Genomic DNA, 19,525 nt, shown 5'->3' with positions numbered 1-19,525 from the left:
GAAACCAAGGTACAAGCATGGTTACAATTCCTACTCAAGGTGGGATAGATATTAATAATTATATTGGAACAATATTCAAATTAGTCAATCTGGTGACAAAGTCTATGCTCTCTCCTCCCAAAGAAGAAGCATCTCCCAACGTGTGTGGATGTAATTGCTATACTTCTCTCTATATATTAATATGCTTTCCCCAACCTTCTGCTAGTATCATGTTTTTCAAAAGTGGATCAACTGCCCACTTGTATCAGAAGCATTTGGATGTGATTATTTTAAATATGAATTCTGAGTTCCACCCTAGGGCTAATGAACCTCGGCCTCAAGGAGGCTGGGGGTGGGGATTTGCATTTTAAGCTATTCTCCAGAAGATGATAATTCCCAGACAATGTTGAGAAGCGTTGCTCTAATTAATGCACGCCTCTGCAAAGCAGTAACACCCACCATTCCTTTCTGGCCTGAATTCCTTTTGCTGTTGGGGTAATGTATTTATATCTTGATGAATCCAAGCTGTTTCACAGCAATATTAGAGAAGAGCATGTCAGATAATTGAGGGGAAATATCGAGGAATAAACATTCAGTCACTTTTTCCAGTATAGAGTATCTAAAAATGCTGCTACCAAAAACTGTAAATATGCTACAACAGAAAACATAATTTTAAAAGCTAGATGGCTAGATGGGCTCCAAAATCACCGCAGATGGTGACTGCAGCCATGAAATTAAGACACTTGTTCCTTGGAAGAAAAGCTATGACCAACCTAGACAGCATATTAAAAAGCAGAGACATTACTTTGCCAACAAAGGTCCGTCTAGTCAAAGCTATGGTTTTTCCAGTGGTCATGTATGGATGTGAGATTTGGACTATAAAGAAAGTTGAGCGCTGAAGAATTGATGCTTTTGAATTGAGAAGACTCTTGAGAGTCCCTTGAACTGCAAGGAGATCCAACCAGTCCATCCTAAAGTCCATCCAATCAGTCTTGATATATTCATTGGAAGGACTGATGCTAAAACTGAAATTCCAATACTGTGGCCACCTGATGTGAAGAACCAACTCATTGGAAAAGACCCTGATGCCAGGAAAGATTGAAGGCAGGAGGAGAAGGGGACGACAGAGGATGAGATGGTTGGATGGCATCACTAACTCCATGGACACAAGTCTGAGCAAACTCCGGGAGTTGGTGATAGACAGTGAGGCCTGGTGAGCTGAAGTCCATGGGGTCGAAAAGAGTTGGACATGACCAAATGACTGAACTAAATTGAGACTGGTATAAAATTAGTAAGAGGACCAGAAAGGACTAGAAAACAAATCCAATGGATATGCTAATGTTCACACTAATCCTGCTGGCTGGAACATCCCAGGGAGCCAGCAGACACAGTCGAGGATTGAGCGGGTGGGAATCAGACTGTACTCCACACAGTCAGGCTGAAGAAGGCATCTCAGTGAACGAACCAGGTCACGCACCACGCTAATGTTGGTCGTAAATCTGTTAGGAGAGAATGTGTGTGTGTGCTAAGTCACTTCAGTTGTGTCCAACTCCGCCAGGCTCCTCTGTGCATGGGATTCTCCAGGCAAGAACTGAAGTGGGTTGCCATGCCCTCCTCCAGGGGATCGTCCCAACCCAGGGATCAAACCCGCGTCTCTTATGTCTCCTGCAGTCAGGCAGGTTCTTTATGACTAGTGCCACCGGGGAAGCCCCTAGGAAGGGATATTGTGAATAAATTTGCTGCGAATCCTTTTAGGGGTAAGCATCCCTGATTCACCACTCTAAAAGCCATGTATCAGAGAGGCAGCTCTAACCCTGGTTAATAGTGAGAGCTCTGGAGGAAATGGCTGGAGTACTAGCTTGCTTCCATCATTTTCCCAGCGTGAACGTGGATGAGCTCTTGACCCTCCCTGAGTCTCAGTGTCCTTGTCTGAAAACATGTACCTCACAAGGTTGATGTAAAGATTAAATTATTTAACACATGTAAGAGCCTTTACCAATGTCTCATAAGTAGCAAGCTCCCAACAGATATCAACTGTGTTAGATTCAAACACTGGTCCCTGCAACAAACCCCAAGCAGACAAGCCTCTTTGGACTTAACCTTTAAATGTCCAAGTTACACCCATTGAGCTCTAACATTTAGATATAAAAACAGTGGTATTGATCTCTGGTACAAACACTGGCAGGTTATTTCTTTAACATTCTGGAAATCCAAGTATTATAGTATATCGCCTTGCAGCTACTTTTTCATAGAACTGTAACTCTACGTTCTAATTTCAAAGCCCCATTTATTCCAACTTGGCCTAGAGCCTCCTTCCTGTCCTCCATTCTTATCTCTAGCCACTGGCCCATCCCTGCCAGACACTACCTCCGGAAGGTTTCCAGCCCCTTCCAAACTCAAACGTTGCCTAGTACTGCTGCTGCTACTGGGTTTTTTTTTCTTCCCAGCTTTGTTGTTGGTCAGTTGCTCAGTCATGTCTGACTCTTTGCCACCCCATGAACTGCAGCATGCCAAGCTTCCCTGTCCATCACCATCTCCTGGAATTTGGTCAAACTCATGTCCATTGAGTCAGTATTGCCATCCAGCCATCTCATCCTCTAGTGCCCTCTTCTCCTCCTGCCCTCAGTCTTTCCCAGCATCAGGGTCTTTTCCAGTGAGCTGGCTCTTCACATCAGGTGGCCAAAGTACTGGAGCTTCAGCTTCAGCATCAGTCCTTCCAGTGAATATTCAGGGTTGATTTCCTTTAGAATTAACTGCTTTGGTCTCCTTGCAGTCCAACGGACTCTCAAGAGTCTTCTCCAGCACCACAATTCAAAACCGACAATTCTTCGGTGTTCACGTTCTTTATGGTCCAGCTCTCACATCTGTACATGACTACTTGCTTAGCTTTTTAAAAAATACTCTCAGAATTTCTGCTTTTGCCAAGCTTGTATAACTTCTGCCTACAGTTAATAAGCAGCTGTTTTTATAGTCACCACACCCTTTTAAACTCCAGAAAACAGTCAAATTCCATGATAGTAAATTTTGTGCTTTAAAATTGTTTTTAAATGGGGGAAAGCCTCCTCTTTCACTTAAGTTGTTTCTTATGGGATGGGTCATAAAACTTAAACTAGATAATAGAGCTCTGGATAGGTCACCCTAGCACCAAAAGTATATCCTGTATTCCATCCACTAATCACTTCCTGATGTTATTAGAGGCTGGAAAGGAACACCCCAAAATGAAAAGCAGTTAGGGGTCTGGGATATCTTTTCTCTTCTTCAAAAGCTTCTTTGAGTCTTAAACCAGATTTTAAATATATGGAAATTAAGTTAAAATTACTCATAATGACTTTTCTCTTTTGATCCATGTAAATTTCAAACATTCATTATTCATGACTCTCACCTCTTTAAACATCAGAATCAACTGGTTTTTTTTAAAGGTAGGTCAAACAAACATCCTTGTCATAACATTTTTTTTTTTTTTTACGACAGTGAGCAAGGAACCCATAGTAAGTTCCTGCTACCCCTTCTGTTTTAGAAGATGTCTTTCCTGCAATAGCTCAGACTAGAAATTTAAATTTTTTTCCTGGGACTTCCCTGGTGGTCCAGTGTTTGGGACTTCGCCTTCCAACGCAGGGGGTGCAGATTCCATCCCTTGTCGGGGAGCTAAGATTCCATACGCCTCTCAGCCAAAACAACAAAACAGGAACAATATTGTAACACGTTGAATAAAGACTTCAAAAACGATCCACATCAAAAAAAAGAAAATCTTTAAAAAATAATAATAATAAAATAATATTTTTTTCTGTCATGCTAAAACCCAAAGTTTAATATAATGAATGAAGGGTCACATGACTGATTGAGAACACAGCACAAATGCCTCAGATGAATTGTGTTTTAATAAAGCATGGCTCAAAATAGCCAAAGTCCAACCTCCATAAAATACTGCTCTGCCTGGATGTTCTTGAACAAAGAAATTTCAATTGGAAAACATTCACTGCAGGGCTTGTGCTCGGAGGTTTGGAGCATCTGGACTCAGCGATGGTTGGACAGAAACAGCTGGTCACCTTCTGGGAGCAGCGCTGGGGCTCTTGCACTGCTGACCACATATAGATTATAAAATTACTATTCTGCTCTTCAGTCAGTTCAGCCACTCAGTGGTGTCTTTGTGACCCCATGGACTGCAGCACGCCAGGCTCCCCTGTCCATCACCAACTTCTACTTTTCAGTGTCCCCCAGAATGATGGGAAATCATGTGCTGCCTTAGGGACCTGTGGAAAGGACACGGTATTTGGTCCAGGAGATAGTTCCTGGCCTGGATGATGGTTGTGTACCCTTGAGCAAGTTCTTGTTCTCTGAGCCTTCCACGGTCACAAAATTCAATAAGACAGCATACACCTGTGCAGCTAATAAGTGCTTCTTCATTACTGGAAAAAAAAAAACACGTCTCTGTAGGGTCTTCTGGGAAATCACTCATAACAAGCCCTTCTTTTGTTGTAGCAGTCAACAAAGCTCTTAAGAGAAATCAGATAAAGACACAACGCCCATAAGTTCTGAAATCTCGGCTAAACCAATGTTGAAGACTAAATTCTAACTTTAGGCCAGTTAAATGCCCAGGGGTCCCTCTCTGGTTTCTGCTTGCTGTAAGCTTGGGTTTCCTGCCTTCAGGGGTCTCGTGCAAATCTGTAAACGAGTGAAGCAAGATCACAGGGAGTGTTAGGAACTGTGGAAATCTGGACTGTATTGGCCCCATCAAAAAAACCAAAAGATTCTAATTCAAATATTTTGTCCAAAACTCACCTGTAGGCTAAAGCCAAATCTCAGGCAAGCAGACATTAGCTTTTCAAAAAATTTTTTATTTACTTACGGCTGTACTGGGTCATTGTTGCTGCACTCAGGCTTTCTCTAGTTGTGGCGAGCAGGGGCTACTCTAGTTGCGATTCACAGGCTTCTCACTGCGGTGGCTCCTCTTGTCGAGGAGCACGGGCCTCTAGGGCACATGGGCTCGGTAGTTGTGGCACACAGACTGAGTTGTCTTGTGACACATGGGATGTTCTCGGGCCAGGGACTGAACCCGCATGCAATGCGTTGGCAGAATTCTTAGCCGCTGGACCAGCAGGGAAGGCCCGCTTTTGTTCTTTACTGGGTACATCTTAACAGAACAAAGTGGGCAGTAGCTGACATTCAGTCTTGCAGTCATACGCAGTGCTTTGCTAAACTTTGAGTGCTACATTCCTAGATGCTTACTCAGGTTTGGCCTTTCTCCTCCTCCATCATCTAGCCAGTATGCTAACACATCTTGCAGCTGTCAGCAGGAAGACATTATTAAAGGATGTGTGGCCAGCTGCTCCTGGGAGCTCATTCAAGCCGTATCCGGCAGAGTAACTGGACTCATTCAACAGGAATTTGTAGAGCACCTACCCTGAGAAGAACCACACACCACACATGCAGGTTTTCCTACTTTTCAGCCCCTATTTTACTCCAAGGGTTTGGATTTAGCAAGATTTAGCAAGTCATGTCATCAGTTTCTTATTCCTTTAAATAAACAGGCACCTTCCAGTTATCAGCAGCAAAATGTTTTACTGTTGTTATTTGTAAGTAGAATCATAGCAAATCTGCTTTTAATCTTGTCATTCTTTTGTTTTTTAAATATTTCTTTTATTTATCTAGCTGCATCAGGTCTTAGCTGCGGTAGATGAACTTCAGCTGCGGCAGAAGAATGCTTAGTTGGGGCATGTAGGATCTGGCTCCCTGGCCAGGGATCGAACCCTGGCCCCCTGCATTGGCAGCGCAGTCTTAGCCACTGTACCACCAGAGAAATTCCTAATCTTGCCCTTTCTGAGCTTGCTTGAAAGTTGTTCTGAACTCTGCTTAAGTCACCCCAGCCAGTAGAAACGATGCACCCGGCACTCTGCTCAAGCATTGCAAGGCTTTATGCCCTTCTGGAGTTTGTGATCTAACATGACCACCTGTGACTCTGGTGAACACAAAATGGATAAAAGGAATTATAAATGCCCTACAAAAGCCTACAAAATACAGAGATTTTAGAATGGTAAAATGTATACACTGGTTGTCACAATAGACTTCTTGGGATGCAATGTAAAATAATGATTATAAAGTTCCAGTGAGCAAGGGCAAAGATCTTGAAATTAGAGTGATTTTTTACTGGAGTCAGTTTCAGTCTACTGGAGGCAAGAGCTAGATGCAATAAACGGAAGAGGGAGTGGGGTGGAGAGAGAAGAAAAGAGCTGGTAAAAGGGAAGAAAATAGCAGAGATAACTCCTCCAAGAAGCCCAGTGGGATCAGAGAAGGCATGCGCTCCTTAGCACAGGTGGAAGGCACAGCAGAAATGTAGACTGAGAAGGGTTTGGAAGCAGATAGATTGTAGTTGGAGACCAGGAAGCAGGGCTTCAATGTTGCACAGCTCCTGAGGACTTGGTTCACGGTGTAGACAGTGGGCATGTTGCGCCCTGGCGTTGTGAAATTGGGTGTTTCCATCTCACTCTCTCCATTAAATCCATTTTAGTTCTGAATTATGGAGAAGGCAATGGCACCCCACTCCAGTACTCTTGCCTGGAAAATCCCATGGATGGAGGAGCCTGGTGGGCTGCAGTCCATGGGGTCGAGAAGAGTCAGACACAACTGAATGACTTCACTTTCACTTTTCACTTTCCTGCATTGGAGAAGGAAATGGCAACTCACTCCAGTATTCTTGCCTGGAGAATCCCAGGGACAGAGGAGCCTGTTGGGCTGCCGTCTATGGGGTCGCACAGAGTCGGACACGACTGACGTGACTTAGCAACAGCAGCGGCAGCTCTGAATTAAGAAGCAAGAACACCTATTTCCAACAGAGAGAACACAGGGACAATCATGATGGGAGTTGCCTGGTTGGGACAAGGTAATAACGAAATATGATCTCTTCCATGCTTCCCTGGTGGCTCATATGATAAAGAATCCTCCTGCCAATGTAGGAGACCTGAGTTTTGATCCCTGGGTCAGGAAGATCCCCTGGAGAAGGGAATGCCTACCCACTCCAGTATTCTTGCTTGGAGAATTCTACAGACAGAGGAACCTGGTGGGCTATAGTCCATGGGGTCGCAAAGAGTCAGACACAACTAAGCAATTAAAACTACACTTTCAAATATGTCAAATCTATCAAAAGAGTTGATGTCATGGGAGGACATGGGGAGTTGAATCTTGGGACAAGTCAAATGGTGGCCAAGGAACACCAGGAGCTTCGAAAATGGCTGGACCACATGCCGGGGTCCTTCACTCATAACATCTCACTCAATACCATCAACAGTCTAGCAAGAAGAGATGATTCTTCCTTTATGGATAAGAAACCTGTAAGAAACCTGAAGTCCATAATGGTGAAGTCCACACACAAGCTCACACAGTGCGGAACGTGGAAGAGCCCAGACTCCAGAGACAATGAACCTTCCCCTTTTGAGTGCTTCAAGTGCTGCTTGAGACACAGAGGAATAGTGTATCTGATCCCTGCTCCCAGCTCTCACATGCTGTTGGGAACAACAGCATATGAATAAGCATAAAGCAATGAGATGAATGCAAAACTGGTTTATGAGCAAAGTACTGTGGGAACACAGGTTTGGAAATTCTCCCAGGCAGCTGTATATTTATGGTTGGCAGGGAGGGAGAGTGAGAAAGGGATAAATGATTATAAAATATTGAATTTTTAAAACTCCATGAGTTTATGGAGAGGGAAGGTGGCCATCACCACTTTCATCAAGTGTTTAAGCATTGCTAATTATGGGACACCTGTGCCTCTTGCTGTGATGTGACAGAGAATACCCAAACTCCCTGCTGCTGCTGCTGCTGCTGCTAAGTCGCTTCAGTCGTATCCGACTCTGTGCGACCCCATAGACGGCAGCCCACCAAGCTCCCCGTCCCTGGGATTCTCCAGGCAAGAACACTGGAGTGGGTTGCCATTTCCTTCTCCAGTGCAGAAAAGTGAAAAGTGAAAGTGAAGTCGCTCAGTCGTGTCCGACTCTTAGCGACCCCACGGACTGCGGCCTACCAGGCTCCTCAGTCCATGGGATTTTCCAGGCAAGAGTACTGGAGTGGCATGCCATTGCCTTCTCTGACCCAAACTCCTTAGGAGTCTTCAAATGAATCCAAGCAGGGCTTTAGATACGACTTTCTGGTTACAAGAAATATACAGAAAGAGGAACACATTACCACTGTCAGCAGGCAATCGGATAAATCTACATTTGACAAGACAATTGGCAAAGTCAGTGTCATTTTTTACGTATGTGGAGGAACAATCCAGGCCACAAGAAAATATAATCAAATGCAAAGCAAGAATCTCAACTAGATTCTGAGTCAGAAAAAGACATTTAGGGGACAACTGGGGAAAATCTGACACGGACTGGATATTATTTGGGGGAATTGTTTTGTTGTTCAGTTGCTCAGTGTCCAACTCTTAGCAACCCCATGGACTGCAGCACACCAGGCTTCTCTGTCCTTCACCATCTCCCAGAATTTGCTCAAACCCATGTCCATTGAGTCAGTGATGCCATCCAACCATCTCATCCTCTGTTGTCCCCTTCTCCTCCTGCCTTCAATCTTTCCCAGCATCAGGGTCTTGTTTTCTTAGGTGTGATAATAATATGGGTTTTGTAGAAGAATGTCTTTATTGTTAGAAGATACATTTTAAAGGGTCATGTGTATCTGCAACATATTATTTTTCCTTTTCTTTTTCTTTCTTGGTCACACCTTAGAGTTTGTGGGAACTTAGTTTCCCAAGATCAGGGATCGAACCCCTGTCCCCTGCAGTGGAAGTGTGGAGTCCTAACCACTGGACTTTCAGGGAATTCCCTGTAACGTATTTTTAAATTGTTCAGCAACACACACACACACACGATTGAACTATAGGAAATTATTTATATTCAACCATTTTCTATTACAATTTCATATGGTCCAACCTAATAAATAGAAGAAATTTCCCAATTGGAGCAAAAATATGTACAATATGAAAGTATGAAATAGACATATACACAAGATCACTCCAGAGGGGGTCCAATAAGAGAAATAACAATTCCAGGAAGAATAGAGAAGACTGAGGGGAGAAAGACACCAAAGATACACCACAAAGAAAATTTTCAGAACTAAAGAGACATGCTTTCCATTAACAAGGGCCTCCTGAGTTTTAATTAGGGGAATGGAAAAAGCCACATTTCATTTGGAAGATATTAAGGAGGTTATACAGGAGAGGTCTTAAGAGTTTTCCTGGGAATGGGAAAAATCAACTTCTACAAGAAAGAAGGGGCTTCCCCAGTGGTTCAGTGGTAAATAATCTGCCTGCCAATGCAGAAGACTCAAATTCAATCCATGGGTCAGGAAGATTCCCTGGAGTAGGAAATGACAACCCACTCCAGTATTCTTGCCTGGGAAATCCCATGGACAGAGGAGCCTGGCAAGTTACAGTCCAGGGAGTTGCAAGAATTGGACAGAATTTAACGACTGGACAACAAGAGACAAGGTTAATAGTGGCATTTGATTTCTCACTAGCTCCACTAGAAGCACAGGGGTAATAGCTTCAGAATTCAGGGGCAAAACTGGTTTTCAATCTGGAAAACCCATACCTAGTCAAATTACTTGCGAAAGCAAAATGAAGATTTTTTTTAGTCGTGCAAATACTCAGAAAGCTTCCTTGCCACAAACCTTTTCTTAAGAAGTTATTTGAGCACGTACGCCATCAGCAAAACAATGTGACCAAGATCGTCTGCTGTTTGAATGGATGAGCCACCAGTTTATATCTGAGCCAAGAGAAGGGCTCCAGGAAAGAAAGGGATTTCATAAGACAAAGAATCAAAAGAACTTACAGATGCACTACAAGCAGAGGATGCCTGGAAAGAAGAAAAGCAACTAGAAATTTTTTTTAAAGACTCTAGACAAAAGTTCCAGTACAAATATGAATCAAGTTAGAAGAAATCAATGGACTTCAAAAAGGAAAAAAAAATTATTCCAAGCAATAGATAGAATGGGGAGAAGGCACAGATGTCCTCTTTCAACAAGAAAATACTAGGAAAAGAAAAAAAAATTTAACCTTGATTTTGAGCAATTGAGAAGCATAGGTTTGTGATACGTTACAGAGCAGGAAACATACTTCTTGTCTCTGTGATGAATTTATATCATAAACAAATTAGCCTTCATGCTGTTTATTGGTTACTGTCAGACTAGACCTCTGACAGTAGAGGTTACTAGACTCTCACCTGAGGACAAATTTTATAAGACTTAACTATGCTTACAGACTAGAATGCAAATATCCTCAGCCACAGAAATCTAAGAGTTGGAGAACATCTTGATGAAAAGTTTGGAAGTGGAAGCACAGGTGGAGAGCCTAGGAGAAGTCAGGAGCTCAAATACCCTCTTCTCATGAAATGGAAAGCCAAGACATGTTGTTTATATTTAGGAGAACTAAAAACAAAAGTTTAAGGAAATTAAAGTTGCAAAAGTGAACAACAGAGCTAAAAATAGTGATGTAACAATCACGTGTACAGGGGTGATATGAAGTTAAGATGAATCTTTAGCAACAAGAGTCAGTAAGCAATGTCATGAAATAGCAGCTCCATCATTTTAACACAGTTGGAAAGCTTCAGCAGTGGTTGCCCTTGCAAAGTGGAACCGAGGCTATGGAATTAAAAGGAACCATTGCTTCCTGTTGTAAATCTTCCTGTACTATTTGTCTTTTTAAAAGCTCTGACCAGACCAAACCAAACATAACAATCATATCCTACAGGGTTACGGTGACAGTCAGGGGTAACCTATTATGAAAGCCTGGAAATTTAATCAGTGAGCCCTCTTGTAACTGTTACGAGTGGGATTTTCTCCTAGTGTTATTATTAGACGTCCCACCTCCCTCTTCCTAGATCTGTTCCTTCCCTGGGGATCCCAGGTGGCTCCACTGCCCAGCTGCCCTGTCAAGCCTACTGTTTCTGCAGCACTCCAGCTTCAAGAATGGTTTCTCACTGCCCACCTCTACTCCGGATGCCACCTCCGCTGCTGGGGCGAGTTCCCATCCTGTGCTTACAGCTCCTGTCACTTTTCTCCCTCCTAACACACATCAAGCTGTGTCTTATTATTACACATCGACTGATATAAATTTATCATTTCAAATGCAGGCACTTGAAAATTTAACTTTAGCGCACAAACATTTTGTTTAGTTGCTAAGTCATGTCCGACTCTTTGCGATCCTATGTATGGTAGCCCTCCAGTCTCCTCCGTCCATGGGATCTTCCCAGCCAGAATACTGGAATGGACTGCCATTTCCTCCTCCACACCATCATATAAATATTCAATTAAAAATATAGCTCATAATATACAACACTTCATAGCAGTTTTTGCTGTTTCTGAACTTTACCCCAAAGGACTGCTTTAAAAGAATCTCTCTTTACAAATAAAGCAATATAAGCTCACTATCAAACATTTGAAAAAGAAACATAATTGCTTCATTCCTCTCCATCAGCTTGGGATACAAGCAGAAATCCTGTTTTGTTAAAATTAGATGACTTGGAGTCCCTACACCACTTTTACAGAAGAGGTCATTCTTTCCTCTTTGAGCCCTGTGTCCTGAAATAATTCCCAGCCCGCTTTGGATGCTTACACCTTCTCTTCCTGAGATGTCATGCTGGCCAGAAATCTAGAAGCCATCCTTTCCTCTTCACTCTTCAGATTTGCTCAACACTAGGTCCATGGATTGGAGGAGCCTGGTGGGCTGCAGTCCATGGGGTCGCTGAGGGTCTGACACGACTGAGCGACTTCACTTTCACTTTTCACTTCCATGCATTGGAGAAGGAAATGGCAACCCACTCCACTGTTCTTGCCTGGAGAATCCCAGGGATCGGGGAGCCTGGTGGGCTGCGGTCTCTGGGGTCACATAGAGTCAGACACGACTGAAGCGACTTAGCAGCAGCAGCAGCAGCAGGTCCATGGATACATTAAGTACTTCACCCAGGTGACACAGATTTTGGTGGGTGGGCTTTAGGAGCCAAAATCTAGTGTTTAGGAGGTTTATTCCAAAACATGCTGTCCTTATGCTTCTGGGGAGGCATCATGGGGGCTCCATGGAGGATCTGGGTAGAATCAAGCGTCCCCCAGTTCCCCTTCCCTCCCCAAGAATCTTCTTCCCTTGGCATCACTGCTGTCATATAGCTGTGTGTGTGTATGCTCAGTTGTGTCCACTCTTTGCTACCCACCAAACTCTTGTCCGTGGAAATTTTCCAAGCAAGAATACTGGAGCGACTTACCATTTCCTCCTCCAGGGGATTTTCCTGACCTAGGGAATTGAACCTGTGTCTCCTGTATTGGTAGGCATACTGTTTACCACTGAGCCACCTGGGAAGTCCTGTCATACAGCTGCTAAGTGTCAAAAGCAAGAGAGTGCATTTTTATGTGAAACTATTACTTTTTAAATTTTGCTACTTCAAAATGTTATAAGTGAAATTGCCACGTATCCAGAAAAGCTGGAAAAAAATAATACAGTAACACATATATCCACGAGACTTCAACAACTGTTAACAAGTATTTGCTATACTTGTTTCATTCATCTACTGATCTAGCTGTTGAGCTAGATTTCCTTTTCCAAGGGTTCCTTCTCATTTTCTGACTCTTCCTTTTCGTAACATGATGTTTTTGTTTAACAGATGCAATATCATTTCACATCTCGGGCAGTTCAGTCGCTCAGTCATGTCCGACTCTTTGCGACCCCATGAATCGCAGCATGCCAGGCCTCCCTGTCCATCATTAACTCCCAAAGTTCACTGAAACTCACGTCCATCGAGTTGGTGATGCCATCCAGCCATCTCATCCTCTGTCATCCCCTTCTCCTCCTGCCCCCAATCCCTCCCAGCATCAGTCTTTTCTAATGAGTCCACTCTTCGCATGAGGTGGCCAAAGTATTGGAGTTTCAGCTTTAGCATCAGTCCTTCCAAAGAACACCCAGGACTGATCTCCTTCAGAATGGACTGGTTGGATCTCCTTGCAGTCCAAGGGACTCTCAAGAGTCTTCTCCAATACCACAGTTCAGAAGCATCAATTCTTCGGCGCTCAGCTTTCTTCACAGTCCAACTCTCACATCCATACATGACCACTGGAAAAACCATAGCCTTGACTAGACGGACCTTTGTTGGCAAAGTAATGCCTCTGCTTTTGAATATGCTATCTAGGTTGGTCATAACTTTCCTTCCAAGGAGTAAGTGTCTTTTAATTTCATGGCTGCAATCACCATCTGCAGTGATTTTGGAGCCCAAAAAATAAAGTCTGGCACTGTTTCCACTGTTTCTCCATCTATTTCCCATGAAGTGATGGGACCAGATGCCATGATCTTCGTTTTCTGAATGTTGAGTCAGTTTAAGTCAACTTTTTCACTCTCCTCTTTCACTTTCATCAAGAGGCTTTTGAGTTCCTCTTCACTTTCTACCATAAGGGTGGTGTCATCTGCATATCTGAGGTTATTGATATTTCTACTGGCAATCTTGATTCCAACTTGTGCTTCTTCCAGCCCAGCGTTTCTCATGATGTACTCTGCATATAAGTTAAATAAGCAGGGTGACAATATACTGCCTTGACATACTCCTTTTCCTATTTGGAACCAGTCTGTTCCATGTCCAGTTCTAACAGTTGCTTCCTGATCTGCATACAGATTTCTCAAGAGGCAGGTCAGGTGGTCTGGTATGCCCATCTCTTTCAGAATTTTCCACAGTTTATTGTGATCCATACAGTCAAAGGCTTTGGTATAGTCAAGAAAGCAGAAATAGATGTTTTTCTGGAACTGTCTTGCTTTTCTGATGTTGGCAATTAGATCTCTGGTTCCTCTGCCTTTTCTAAAACCAGCTTGAACATCTGGAAGCTCATGGTTCATGTATTGCTAAAGCCTGGCTTGGAGAATTTTGAGCATTACTTTACTAGCGTGTGAGATGAGTGCAATTGTGTGGTACTTGGAGCATTCTTTGGCATTGTCGTTCTTTGGGATTGGAATGAAAACTGACCTTTTCCAGTCCTGTGGCCACTGCTGAGTTTTCCATATTTGCTGGCATATTGAGTGCAGCACTTTCACAGCATCATCTTTCAGGATTTGAAATAGCTCAACTGGAATTCCATCACCTCCACTAGCTTTGTTCATAGTGATGCTTTCTAAGGCCCACTTGACTTCACATTCCAGGATGTCTGGCTCTAGGTCAGTGATCACACCATCGTGATTATCTGGGTCGTGAAGCTCTTTTTTGTACAGTTCTGTGTATTCTTGCCACCTCTTCTTAATATCTTCTGCTTCTGTTAGGTCCATACCATTTCTGTCCTTTATCGAGCCCATCTTTGCATGAAATGTTCCCTTGGTATCTCTCATTTTCTTGAAGAGATCTCTGGTCTATCCCATTCTGTTGTTTTCCTCTATTTCTTTGCATTGATCGCTGAAGAAGGCTTTCTTATCTCTTCTTGCTATTCTTTGGAACTCTGCATTCAGATGCTTATATCTTTCCTTTCCTCCTTTGCTTTTTGCTTCTCTTCTTTTCACAGCTATTTGTAAGGCCTCCTCAGACAGCCATTTTGCTTTTTTGCATTTCTTTTCCATGGGGATGGTCTTGATCCCTGTCTCCTGTACAATGTCACAAACCTCTGTCCATAGTTCAGTAGGAACTCTATCAGATCTAGTCCCTTAAATCTATTTCTCACTTCCACTGTATAATCATAAGGGATTTGATTTAGGTCATCCCTGAATGGTCTAGTGGTTTCCCCTACTTTCTTCAATTTAAGTCTGAATTTGGCAATAAGGAGTTCATGATCTGAGCCACAATCAGCTCCCAGTCTTGTTTTTGCTGACTGTATAGAGCTTCTCCATCTTTGGCTGCAAAGAATATAATCAATCTGATTTCGGTGTTGACCATCTGGTGATGTCCATGTGTAGAGTCTTCTCTTGTGTTGTTGGAAGAGGGTGTTTGCTATGACCAGTGCGTTGTCTTGGCAAAACTCTATTAGCCTTTGCCCTGCTTCATTCTGTATTCCAAGGCCAAATTTGCCTGTTACTCCAGATGTTTCTTGACTTCCTACTTTTGCATTCCAGTCCCCTATAATGAAAAGGACATCTTTTTTGGGTGTTCTAAAAGGTCTTGTAGGTCTTCATAGAACCGTTCAACTTCAGTTTCTTCAGCGTTACTGGTTGGGGCATAGACTTGGATTACTGTGATACTGAATGGTTTGCCTTGGAAACAAACAGAGATCATTCTGTCGTTTTTGAGATTGCATCCAAGTACTGCATTTTGGACTCTTTTTGTTGACCATGATGGTTACTCCATTTCTTCTGAGGGATTCCTGCCCACAGTAGTAGATATAATGGTGATCTGAGTTAAATTCACCCATTCCAGTACATTTTAGTTCACTGATTCCTAGAATGTCGACATTCACTCTTGCCATCTCTTGTTTGACGACTTCCAATTTGCCTTGATTCATGGACCTGACATTCCAGGTTCCTATGCAATATTGCTCTTTACAGCATCAGCCCTTGCTTCTATCACCAGTCACATCCACAACTGGGTATTGTTTTTGCTTTGGCTCCATCCCTTCACTCTTTCTGGAGTTATTTCTCCACTGATCTCCAGTAGCATATTGGGCACCTACCGACCTGGGGAGTTTCTCTTTCAGTATCCTATCATTTTGCCTTTTCATACTGTTCATGGGGTTCTCAAGGCAAGAATTCTGAAGTGGTTTGTCATTCCCTTCTCCAGTGGACCACATTCTGTCAGACCTCTCCACCATGACCCTCCCGTCTTGGGTGGCCCCACATGACATGGCTTAGTTTCACTGAGTTAGACAAGGCTGTGGTCCGTGCGATTAGATTGACTAGTTTTCTGTGATTATGGTTTCTGTGTGTCTGCCCTCTGATGCCCTCTCGCAATACTACTGTACTTTAGTGATAAGTAATTCATTTTGTAGGGTTTTTATTTGATTTTTCTCATATTCCCTGAATTATACATTTCTTCTGGGGTCAGTTTTTCTCTTTTTACTTTTGTCATACTGTTCTCAAATGTTTCATGAATCCAGTTGTCAGGCTCTTCTTATGACTGAGAGAGGAGAAAGGACACAGTGCATGCGCAGGACGTGCTGAGCGGCAGGCTTCAGTTGAGGGTGAATAGTCCAAGATCTGAGTGCTGAGACTTCTCAAGTGCTGGAATGAGATGGCTTTGTGCCAGGTTACCAACGACAACTACTGCTGTTCAAGTTTCCTTGGAAACAGGCTTCGCTGTCTTTATAAAAGTCCCCTCTGGTCATTGGTTGGTTGGTTGGTTTTGGTTTGGTCTGTGGTTGAACATCCAGTTGCTGGGAGTTCTTGGCACCAGCGCTGAAGAGTAGGAATGGAGGATGACCGTTTCATATAGAGATCTTCACTATTCTTCTGTCTTCTCTTCACTCCAGTGACTTTTCTGAGTCCCCAACCTCAGTGAGGGGCTGGCACAGAGGCAGGGCCCCCATGTTCTGCAAGGCCCTCTAAACATATCCTGGGCTAAAGCTTCTTCCATTCCATGTTCTTCCATGTACTTTGTCCTCTAGAAATCCATGTAAATCACTTCATCTCTTATTCTCTCAACTGCTTTTGGTATTGTATGTTTTATATTCGAATCCTAGGAGGGCGAGGAAATAAATATATATACTCAAGTCCCCATCTTGAACCAGGGATGAACATTTCCATTTTACACTGGGAAAAAAAAGAGGTTCGTGTGATTAAGTGACTTACCTAAGATCACACAGCTAGAAAGGGAAGGGCCAGAATTAAACCTGTGTGCTTTTGATTGTGCCAAATACTTCTTTTTGTACAAATCATGACTCAGCTGGTATGACCTGGAGAAACAAGCCCTTACATAATACAATATGTTTAAAATACACTGTCATCTGTGTATAAAAATGACTCATAAACTTCCCGGACTAAAAATTGTACAATTTTTACAAGTTATGTATCTAGAGTAAAATGAAAAAAAATCATAAAAGTAGTAAAACAGCAGTTTGATATTTTGTGGGTCAGTCTGGAGTGGAACAGACCTCGAGGAGAGAAAATTGGGAGGAAGCCTAGTCATCGTTTGGGCGGTAGTGGCAAGGGCTTGGCACACTGAGTGCTCTCAGGTCTATGAAATAAATCCACTTTAGAAGTCACATCTGGGCAGCAATTGACCAAATGAGATGGTGCGGACTCCAGGCAGTGGGGTGAAAAGAAGACTTGCTAGGAAGACAGGGCACCCTGTCCATGTGGAAGCCACTCTCTCCTATACACTCAATACTTACTTACTTGCACAGACACTGCAAAAGGCTCTACAGATGCCTTCATCTTTTGCCAAAGCATTATCCTGAAAAGTTAAGGATTTCTTCATTTTGGAATGCTTCCAGAAATTAAAAACCCCACAGTATCTCACAGGAACCCATCCCATTCGTAATGGTTTAAGATTTAAAGTGTCATAAGAATTGTCCCAATTCAACCACAAATATAGTTTGAGGGCTTTTGAATTGCTGTCATTTATTCAACAAATCTTTATGGAGCTTCTACTCTATGGTAGCCACTGGGGCTAGGACCTAGGGACATTGTGGTGAGGAATAGGAGATTATTTCTAAGGAAGTTAAACACTTCTCCATCAAAGACAGTGCTGAAACATCCACTTTTCTCTTTCTCAGAGACAGAGGCCAAATTAGCTTAATTCTGAAATGTAGAGACTGACCCACAGAAAACTGGGCTAGGTGGTTGGTGAACATATTACATGTGGTTATTAATTCACTGTGACATTAATTTAGATGCGTGATATACAAGGGAAAGATATAAGTTAACAGAAAATCTTTCCATTCACAGTGTTTTCCTCTAATTTTCACCTTCCCCATAGCTGTTTTTATCTCATTCAGATGAAAACAATTTTTTGGAAATCCATCATGAAGTCCAGAACAAGCAAGCACACCCTCTGTTAAAGGCTGGCACATAATCCTGTGAACTCGGAAAGAGAACAGAGCTTTCCAGTAGGACAAACAAAGAAAAGGGAGATTAAGAAGTCTGATTTCCTCTTCTTCCCATCAGTTGTCAGACACCATTGAATAATCAATTTCTCCTGTTCCTGAAAAGTAGATAGCTATTATTAAAGCATTTCCAAAAGGAAATATATTTTGGTTTTCATTAATAATGGAACAAATGAAGTGGTACTGCGACAAAATAAACTTTTTAAGGTACAGTAATTGCATTTGTGATTTTTACTTTTCCCCATCTAATTGCACTCTCTCCAGTGGTCCCTGAAACCTCGCCAGCAGGCTGACAGCCTGATAAACTCTAAAAGGAAGAAGGAAAACAGAGTCTAAGAGGCAGGGTAGGTGCGGCAGCTAACAAAGGTCAAGATGAACAAAGAAGAAAGTGCAATTACTCAAGTGTATGCAGATAAGGCGTCAAGTTCAAGGTCTGAGAGGAAGTACACCAGATTGCAGTGTCCACATGGTACCTGATGACAGTCCAGTGACGGAGCCCAACCTCTAGGTTCTTCTCAAACAGGAGGGAAGGGGGCAAAGCACAACATTTAAAAGAATGACATACTCCGAGGACTGGACACAAACTGATTAGAACCAAATAGGTCCAAGATGGCAGATGAGTCCAGTTCCACTAGACTTTGAGCCTCAGTGTATGCTCACTGTAACACATCAGCATGCTAATGACACACTCACAGGCATGACAGTTCCAAGGCTGATCATAAAGATCAAAATGTGGGTGGTGGCCCAATTTCTGGAAATCCCCGCCTCTTTCCCAAAATAGCTGGAAAACTCCTTCCACTTCTTAGCTTATGAAATGACCCACCCCTATAAAAACTGAGTATCTTTCCAGGTGGCATTAGTGGTAAAGAACCTGTCTGCCAGTGCAAGAGACACAAGAGACATGGGTTCGATCCCTGGGTTGGGAAGATCCCCTGGAGTAGGAGAAGGCAACCCACTCCAGCCTTTTTGCCTGCTAATTTCTATGGACAGAGGAGCCTGGCGGCTACAGTCTATGGGGTGACAAAGAGTCAGACGTGACTGAGTGACAACATGTGTGTTAAGTTGCTTGGTTGTGTCAAACTCTGCAACCCTATGGACTGTAGCCTGCCAGGCTCCGCTGTCCATGGGATTCTCCAGGCAAGAATACTGGAGTGGGTAGTCATTTCCTTCTCCAGGGGATCTTCCCAATGCAGGGATTGAACCCAGGTCTCCTGAATTGCAGGCAGATTCTTTACCGTCTGAGCCACCAGGGAGGCTCAGACATCACCCAATTCTCGCCTGAAAACTATTCTGGAATATCTATGGTATCATTATTTCTAGGTAGCCTAGAAATAGCCATCATTGACAATCAGCCACATATGAAACCTATTTAATTCCGCCTGTGCAGGAATCAAATTCTGAATTATCTATAACTTAATAAATTACAATTCACAGTTGTGTTAGTGAGCTTACTTTGTTCCAGCACTTCTTACATTGAAACACTCAGATGTGTTTCCAGTTCGAAGCTGCCAATGAAGTGTTCATACCATTTCACACTCACATGCTATATCTTGTCATTTTTGATACT

The sequence above is a fragment of the Bos taurus genome, chromosome 12 (genome assembly GCF_002263795.3).
Source record: "Bos taurus isolate L1 Dominette 01449 registration number 42190680 breed Hereford chromosome 12, ARS-UCD2.0, whole genome shotgun sequence".
Taxonomy (NCBI): domain Eukaryota; kingdom Metazoa; phylum Chordata; class Mammalia; order Artiodactyla; family Bovidae; genus Bos; species Bos taurus.
Note: the sequence above shows the minus strand (reverse complement) of the source record.